The sequence below is a fragment of the Penaeus vannamei genome, chromosome 33, assembly GCF_042767895.1.
Source record: "Penaeus vannamei isolate JL-2024 chromosome 33, ASM4276789v1, whole genome shotgun sequence".
Taxonomy (NCBI): Eukaryota; Metazoa; Arthropoda; class Malacostraca; order Decapoda; family Penaeidae; genus Penaeus; species Penaeus vannamei.
The window spans coordinates 20213999-20224196 of NC_091581.1; the positions used below are offsets into that span (position 1 = coordinate 20213999).

Genomic DNA, 10198 nt, shown 5'->3' on the forward strand with positions numbered 1-10198 from the left:
ACACAAAAAACACCAGGCTTAGCACAAGGCAAACTAACAGCATTGGGAGGATGAGGCAATTGAGAATCGGGCAGCCTAGTATGCAACAGCGGCCGTCTACCTCCCTCGCGGCTGCACATTAATCTGGGGCACTGCACGCGGAAGGAGTTGGAGAACGAAATCGAGGGACGGACAAGTGAGCGCTGCGGAGACCGTCCACCCTGCAGAGGCTGGCCTTCTGTAGTGGGAAACAAGAGCAGATTTTATCGTCCGTCACATTCAGATTTTATCGTCCGTCGCATTCAGATTTTATCGTCCGTCACATTCAGATTTTATCGTCCGTCACATTCAGATTTTATCGTCCGTCACATTCAGATTTTATCGTCCGCCACATTCAGATTTTATCGTCCGCCACATTCAGATTTTATCGTCCGTCACATTCAGATTTTATCGTCCGTCACATTCAGATTTTATCGTCCGTCGCATTCAGATTTTATCATCCGTCACATTCAGATTTTATCGTCCGTCGCATTCAGATTTTATCGTCCGCCACATTCAGATTTTATCGTCCGTCACATTCAGATTTTATCGTCCGCCACATTCAGATTTTATCGTCCGTCACATTCAGATTTTATCGTCCGTCACATTCAGATTTTATCGTCCGTCACATTCAGATTTTATCGTCCGTCACATTCAGATTTTATCGTCCGTCACATTCAGATTTTATCGTCCGTCACATTCAGATTTTATCGTCCGTCACATTCAGATTTTATCGTCCGTCACTTTCAGATTTTATCGTCCGTCACATTCAGATTTTATCGTCCGTCACATTCAGATTTTATCGTCCGTCACATTCAGATTTTATCGTCCGTCACATTCAGATTTTACCGTCCGCCACATTCAGATTTTATCGTCCGCCACATTCAGACAGAAGTACTGCTGGATGTACTGAGAACAACACCACCCCCGCTCCGATTAATCCCCGACGTCTACTTGATAGTTCTTCACCATCGCACGCCCTCCTGCGCCATCACTGGGACTCCCCGGACTAAGGTTACCAACTCCCAGAAACATTGCTGGTCAGGTGCCACGCTTCAATCCAACCTTAATCTAACCCCCTTACAAAACTCACAATTAATGAAGTATCTCTATGTGAAAATATTTGGTTTCAAAATGTTATTCAAACCCTGTGTCAGAGCACACCCTCCACTATTCCCGACCCTGTATATACTATACTAATTATCTTAGTTTAGATGTAACCTTTTCAAAATGAATATCTTTTCATGAGAAAGTGGGTTTAGTTTTACTAAGCCTAAGCACTCGGAAACGATATATTTGCGAGAATTATCCCGCTGTTTTGTTGAAATTCGGTAGTTTCTCGATTTCCCCATACCTTCCTGCAAGAGTATTACTTCAGAATTAAACTTTATTATTATAAAATCTGCTCTCTAATTGATTGTCGAAAATACGGAACAAAGTGCGTCCCGTATCAGTTCGCCAAGGAACGCGTCATTTAGTTTCCACATACGGAACGAATCCGTATTGTAAGGGACGGTTGCCAACTGTACCCCAGACACGTGGATTGACGCCTGCTTTGTACAATTTTATATAATGTATTTTTCTGTATGTATATAGTGTGTTACATTACCTTAAAACAAAAATAAACACAAATATAGAATTAGTATTTTTTTTTGTTTTTTATTTTACTCTCTTGGCTTATAAATTGATTATAATGAGCAAAGCAGAAAAATAATAACGCGGTCAATGGAAAGATTTTTTCTTTTATTTCTGAGTTTACGTGTCTATATTTCAATGTAACATCCAATATGCTTTTTTATGCATCTCTAAGTATTACACAGACAGGAATATTTAACCAGGACCCATATATATGTCTTTTTCAAATATTTTCGTAACTAATAAACGATAAAATACAACGTGGAAATATACAAGGAATCTCTAGTGATACATGAACCGGAATGCCTCTAGTTATTTGTTGCCTTGAATGAGTTATAAAGTTCCAATACAGCCGACAAGAATAGCTGTGTCGATTTGCTTCCGCATTCATCGAGTTTCCTGTTGCTGCCTCTCTGCTCAGCTGCCGACCGGAGTGACCTCCCATCTCAGGAGGGGGGCGTTATCTCCTCGGACAATTTTCGTGTACCGCTAAACACGGGCAAATGTTATAAGCAATTAGGTCTGATTTATTAAGAAGAAAGACAGTTTTATATTTGATGTTACATGTATAATTATTTTTTAGGTTACAGTTATTTTTCTATTATTATTATTATTATTATTATATGATCTTAATGATTGTGAATGTGATCATTATGATTACTTGTGCATCACAATTAAGGATGTGAAACATTCTATCTAGTCATCATAATGACTTACAGTAGTTAGCTATTATAAATATTTTTAAAATAAAAAAAAACATCCTCCTCATTTGGATTTCCTTTTCGGTGTAACTCTATTTGCTAGTGGACATCAGTATTATTAAGAATATCTATCTATATATGTGTGTGTGTTTGATTACAGTTTGATATTTTGCGATGTCAGTGTTCATGCAGTTACTATTAAAGCGATAACGAAAAAGACATAGATTGGCTGTCCTTCCGATGACGTGAAAGTTTATTCAGAACAATTATCAATCAAACATGCGAGAAGAAAGTTTTATTGCTCCTTTGGAATACTTCAGTTTATTTACTAAATTGTTTAGGTTTTCCTCTCGGTCGCTGTCCCTCTTTGTGACACTCGTTCTTTATCTGTCTTTATCTCTCTCATCATATGAATATGAATAGATAAATATACATATGTGTGTGTGTGTGTGTGTCTGAGTTTGCCTTTCTGTTTTTCCCTTTTCTTTCTTTCTCCTCTCTCTCTCTCTCTCTCTCTCTCTCTCTCTCTCTCTCTCTCTCTCTCTCTCTCTCTCTCTCTCTCTCTCTCTCTCTCTCTCTCTCTCTCTCTCACACACACACACACACACATATGTGTATCAATATATATATCATACGTATATATATATACATATATATATATATATATATATATATATATATATATATATATATATATATATATATATATATATACATCTGTGTGTGTGTCTGTCTGTGTGTGTGTGTGTGTGTGTGTGTGTGTGTGTGTGTGTGTGTGTGTGTGTATGTATGTATGTATGTATGTATATATTCTCAGGAAGCTAAATAAAAGGACATTGCTGGGGCATGTAACTCGGGGAACAGCCTATGATGTAATGGTAAACTAGGAAAATGTTCATCAGCACAGGACAAGTCATAAATAGTTTCAACAGAAGAACGAATGATTTGAATTACAATGAAATACATAGATATGGAAGGGGAAGGGACGTATACAAGATACAGTAGAAGGGGGAGTGAGGTAAATCACATATACAAGGAGCAGAACTTCTTAGGGAATGAGTACCTACGCAGGATTAGGGTGAAGCAGCATATATGCCCCAAACACACATTCTTACATCACACGTTTTATTTGGGTCAATGGTTCCTTAACTTTCAGTTTAGTGATGCCATCCCTAAACTCATCTATTTTTTTTTTCCCTTTTTTTACCACATTCTCATCCACCCTTCTTCGCCAGATCCATAAATTCGATTGCATTACTGCTTGTTCTTGAATTTTAAGATATTTTCCTTGTGACTATGCGTCTTAATTGGGCACATAATCTTCGGTTATTTTGTCTCGAGCACAGTAAATCCTGAAACAGCGAAGATTTTCAAAGAGTATAATTGGAAAAGGTTACCAAAGTCTGGAGGGAGAGTAAATAATTCCTCAGAGCAAGATGCATCATTTAATGTTTCATTAGTCTTATTCCGAGCATACAGAACTAAGCTAAATTCTGGAAATACATTTTTCGTTGATTACAATAAAATAATAAAGATGATTACATAAAAAAGACATGACGCTGCACTAAAAAAAATAATAATAATAAAATAAAAAATCCTTGCTTCCGAACTGCTCTATTCTCCAGGTTCCAACCTTTCAGCCTTTGAACAAAGAAGCCAACATGCAACAAGCCATTACATCCCGTCCTATCGTCGCAATATGAGCATAATTAACAGAGTTAGCCTCATCCACTCCTGGCCTCCTAGACCTTTACGACTGAAGATAATTGGCGAGTGAGCAAACACGCACGTTCACATCTTCGGTTGTCCATGAAATTCAGCCAAAGCCTCTCTTGGGATAGACTTTCCGGGTGTTACTATACGAAACATGATTTTCTCCTAGCTGTATTGATAACAGTAATTGCTGTAACCATTTGCATTTGTAAAATAGAACTGATGCTATTAATGCTAAGAATATGACCACAGTACTACTAGCATCTATTTTCATTATTATTACCATAAGTACTGTTATCATCCATTGCTTGTGTTAGTCATCAGCGTTGTTCTTATTGTTAACTTATAACTGAGTTAGTGGGTATTCAATTGTAGGTATGCAAGCGTGTTTTGTGGGGGTGGGGGTGGGTGGGGGTGTGGTTGTATGTGGACCTATGTGAGTTCATCATTGTCGTTGTTATCTCTATTTTTCATTGTATCTGTTGCTGCGATTTCCATTATTATTGATAATAGCAATAGTAGTATCACTGTTGCTGCTATTGCTGTTATTATCATCTTTATTATTACTATTATTAGTATTTTCAACATCATCATTACTATTATCATTATCATTATAATTACTGTTATTATTATTGTGATTATAATTATCATTACTATTACCATTATCATTATCATTATAATCATCATCATTATCATTATTATTATCATCATCATAATCGTCATCATCATCACCATCACCATTACCATTATCATTATCATTATCGTCATTATTATAATTCTCATCATCAGTAATATTCTCATTGTTATCGCTTTGTTATTTTCATTCTTATTACAACAAGTACTACTGCTATCAATATCACTATCATTATTATTATCATAATCATATGAATATATATATATATATATATATATATATATATATATATATATATATATATATAGAGAGAGAGAGAGAGAGAGAGAGAGAGAGAGAGAGAGAGAGAGAGAGAGAGAGAGAGAGAGGGTGCATGCATGTGTGTATGCACTACTAGTATCATTATCATTACAGTCTTCACCTTCACCCATTTTAATTACACCAATTTTTTCTAAGGCTTTTGAACGTTTGCTGATCAAATGTCTTTCTGTACATTTGAGACCGTTTCTTCCACAGACTCAGTTTGGTTTTAGAATGGGACTCGGCTGCAATGATACATAGCTTATGTTGGTGCATGAAATGCAGCCTGCTTTAGATGAGGGTCATGAGTCAAGACTTCTCTCTCGTGATTTTAGTGCAGTTCTTGACACTGTCAATCACAAAGGTTTATTTTTTAAGTTACAGTCTGTTGGTGATGGTGTTAATGTTTTAAGTATTTTGACTGAATTTTTAATTGGTTGGCAACAGCGTATTCATGTTGATGATAGTTTTAACTCGTATTCCTGTGTCTTCTGGGGTTCCTCAGGGTAGTGTTCTTGGTCCTATGCTCTTTATTATATATGCAAGCGATATGTGGTCTGATATTAGTAATAAAATGTTGGCACATGCTGATGATACTTCTCTCTATGCTGATATTTCTTCTCCGGCAACTAGGCAAACAGTAGCTGACAGTCTCACTGTAGACCTGAGGATAATTCAGATGTGGTGCTCTCGCTGGAACATGAAATTCGATCCTACCAAGTGACTCGTTATAAGGAAATGATTGTGAACCTGTCTCGGACATAGTTGGGCATGCATCCAAGGCTGCTGATTAATGGAGTCTTACTCACTTCATTAGATAACCTCAAGCTCTTAGGTGTAACCTGTGATTCAAAGATTACATTTGAATTATTTGAATTGCATAATTAGGAATATGGCCCAGGCAGAAATGCCATGTCCAAGATAGGCATCATTCACAAGTGCAACATGTGAACATGAAAATATTACTCGTAGATGCTTTTCTTTTATTCTGCCTCATTTTGAGTTTTGTTCTCCTGTGTGCTCATCTGCTGCAGATTCACACATAAGCCTACTTGATCGTTCTTTTAATTCCATTAAATATCTCCTGTCTAACTTAAATTTGGACATTGTCATCAATGACATTTGATGTAAGTCGTCATCATCATCATCATCATCATCAATAATTAAACAATGAACATAAAAAACAAGTAATTCTAGTTTCATTCTGAAAGAGAAAGGCTTCAATACTATTGCTAATATCCTATTAGCTATAGCGTAAGGAAATGAGGTCAAATGAAAGTAGAAAAATGGTGCTATGTAGGATTAATGAAAACGGTAGAGGTATTCAAATTAAGTAGACTTTATTATAATCACTAAGGTTACAGAGCTGAAGCAATAAACATACGTGTTGGTAGATGGAGCTTCATTCGTTACTCTTTGTCGTTCTATGCAACACAGGCATAAGTACAGTATCATTTTGAAAGACAAAATCATTATTATGATTAAAACAGAAATAAACAAAATCTGTCAATATTATGTTGAATGAATAATAAATAGACAAATAAGTGAATAATGATACAATAAATCATGTTATTTCAATTTACTGGAAAACAGTAGAGAGATGGCTTTTGATCTGAAAATATCAACAATAAAGAAACAAAAATCATAATAATTAATGGATACAATTAATATAAAAGCAACAAATCAAGACTCCTCAAAACATAGTCATAGTAACAGTTTAAAAAAGTGGAGAAGAAAGAGAGAGAGACAGAAAGAGAAAAAAAATAGAAACACGTGGCAACCGAAGATACAAAATTAACTGCCACTCACTGAAGCCACTAAGACAGCCAACATGAGGTACAAAAAACAGCAACGAGCAGTAATGCTTCACCTGGTTCCCTTATGGAGTTAAATGCTAATACAAAATGATGCTAAATAAATGACTTGCAAGTTTATTGCTAGCCTAGTATGACCAGAACACAAGCTTGTACTTCCAAGCTTCTTGGTGTGACTAGACACAAGGTTCTTTTTCTCTCTCTCTAAGACTTAGTGTGGACAATACCTAAAATACTTTGCAAGCACCCTTGTATTTAAGCGTAGTCACAATTTGCGTTTGTTGTGCAAGATGATTACAGAGTTGATTTCTGTCTCTTTGCTTTCTTTCACTGAATCTACATTCAAAAGATCAAAAAAAAAAAAAAAAAAAAAATTACAATTAAATTAAAATGAATCATTAACATGTGTCTTTGTCACATTACCATTTCAATATACTGAATAATTGAAAATTAAAATCTTTCTTGAGGTAAAATCAGGTATTTAACATAAAGTCTGTACATAAACTATGCAATATTAAAGTATTAAAACTAGTAAATATAATATATATATATGCATAAGCACATTCAAATATTTGTTTGAACATACATACATACACAATGAACTCACATAAAGACTCCACACACACAAGCACAAAAACACACTTGCATACCTACATATGAATACTCCCTCTTATTTCACTATGTCTGTCTGTGTACATATATGCACATGTACGCCAGTGTGCTTGTGACTGTGCATGTGTGTGCTTGTACATGGGTGTGCTTGTGCGTGTATGAGCTTGTGCACATCTGTGTGTGAGTCTATGTGCGTTTGTGCTTGTACATGCGTACGAGTGTGCATGTGAGAGTGCATGTGCGTGTGTCTGTGTGTGTGTATTTGTGCATGTCTGTGTGCGTCTTTCTGCTTGTCTGTCTATCTATCTGCCTAACTGTCTGTCTGTCTGTCTTTATCTGTCTGGTTATCTATTTGTCGGTCTGCCATCAATCCGTCTGTCCGTTCATCTGTCCGTCTGTCTGTCCGTCCGTCCATCAGTCCACCCATCCACCTGTCTGCTTTGCTGTTTATTAATATGTCTACCTATCTCTCTAAACAGAATGATAACCGTCTTTCTTCAGAGTACCCCTCAGTCACTCAAGTGCTCCTTTTACATCAACAAGACAATGCATATATGTTAACAAACAAATAAAAAATGTATGCCATGTGTATATACAGTACATAAATCATAAAAATAGGTATACAATTTACCTTCATTGTGCGCACATTGTCAGTGTGTGTTGGCAGGTATCTCACACCATGAAAGGGATGATAACTTACAACTATCATCATAACTAATCCTTGTCTTAGTTCTTCCAACCATGCATGCAGTATTACTTTGGTCAAAAGAGCACCATACAAAAATACCAACCCTCCACTCTCCTTATAAAATACCATATGGCACTTCTAATTTGTGCAGCTTCTTAGCCTTTGTACTTCCTACAAAAAGAAATGCTGCTGATCAACTTCTTGGAACAAAGGACAGTTAAATGCAAGACTGATCAGCATTGTGTGACACGAAAAAATCTGTAATTACGTTACACTGTGTACAAAATTATAAAAAATAATGAAGCAATAAAGATTTATCTCTTTGTCTCCTTTGAACTTACAATGACATCTGATAAAACATTACCTTAGCTTGATATATGCTATATCAATAATACATGTGTTTCTCAATCATATTTGCCTTTGGATACATGATCAGCTCTAATATATACACTACCGTGTTTTTTTTTTCGAATACATTATAAATCTGATGTATAAAATTTGAAAAATCACTGTACTATGAGCTCAACTTTCCTATAACACATGTTAATTCAATAATTTGGTAAAATATTAACATGAAAATCCCACACATATTGCCTCTTATAGTTTCTCAATAAGAAAATTTATAATGAAACCCTTGGAAAATTTGTTTTAACTGCACTCCATACTGATACTTAATTTTCTTTTTTCTTGCAATATTAATAATTAGTATAATGGAATCATCAGAAAGGACATCACTATACTGCAAAGACTTCTTTACCTTTCTAATCCACATACACATTCACACAAACATAAGGGTGCACAAAAACAGATAGTTCTGTGCATGCATGTTTGTCTGTGTGTATGTGCAATTATTCACTCCCTCACTGATAAAATGATAAAGTCAGCAGTATAAAAAAGGGGGGGGTTCTCAGCAAATCTTGCTTAAATTGGTCCCACACATTTCACCATAAGACAGCTGTATTAGGAATGATTATCTTGCTGCATCATAGCCATACCTTTACAAATTAACACCATTTTATCAAATGACACTGCAAATGAAGCCAAATTACACACCCATAGGCACACACATGCATTCACACTAACTATACATTAAAAGGCTCCTTAACTTACACTAAGCATGTGAAGGATTCGCATATAAAAATATCAATGTCTTCAATGACCCTTCGCACAAAATCACAATCTTATATTATTCTTAAGGAAAAGCACAAAGCAATGATCACCAGAACATGTTAGACAAGAAAACAAAACATACACCTAATTTAGATATATATATATATAAAGCTACTTAAATGCACTTAAGGAATCCTTGGGCACAAGCAATTCAAATAAGGAGTGCTTAATAACAAAGAAAAAAATATATATGAAACAAAATATGAGAAAAAAAGCATTTGCAAATAATCATTCAGACAGACAACCATATAGCATGACTTCTATCTTACCTTTCTCAATACTTTCGAATCTTTGATTTTTATAGCAAATCAAATAAGAATAAACATTGTAATCATAAGCCACTGGAAGACTTTACACAACAAACAAAAGATGTTTTTGATATTTGAATTATATTGAAATACTTTATCAAATTTTCATTGCTAGTGAATAAATAGGACATTGAATACATCTAAAAAAAATAAACAACTGATATAAAAAAACACATTAGTACCATAATCATTACCTTACTTACCGTTTTAGATTTTTATTCACATGTACTGAGCATTTCACAAGGCAAAGCCACACCAAATATATGAAAGGAAATACAATAGTCACCATTTTTACAGCCATTTCATGGAAGTGTTATCTATCTCAAGCACAATAATATAATACTTATTATCAACAAAAATATATGAATCATTCAGAACATCTAATCATAAAACAAAAATATAAATAAATACTGCTCAGATGATTACACTGATAGTGGCAAAAGCAGGAAGGTGCCACGACCATCAATGGTCCACATGATACCTTAAATTTTACCTAAAGTATAGAGAAAACTGAATAAATAAAGCAAGATAATACCTTTCAAAAGACTAACATATATCAGCACTGGGCTTTGATGTAGATACTGACAAGCTTTTGAGTTAAGCAT

At 35.0% G+C, this 10198-nt stretch overlaps 1 protein-coding gene across 6 annotated transcripts in view; it reads right to left on the reverse strand.

The window, feature by feature from the left end:
* Positions 1-6324: 6324 nt before the first annotated feature.
* The window catches only part of mbc (myoblast city), a 68718-nt gene continuing 64844 nt past the window's right edge, over positions 6325-10198 (reverse strand). For all 6 annotated transcript variants that reach the window (XM_070145157.1, XM_070145162.1, XM_070145159.1 and 3 more), the window contains one exon: positions 6325-10198. This exon is cut by the window's right edge and continues 513 nt beyond it. The gene's annotated coding sequence lies outside the window, so the exon portion shown is untranslated.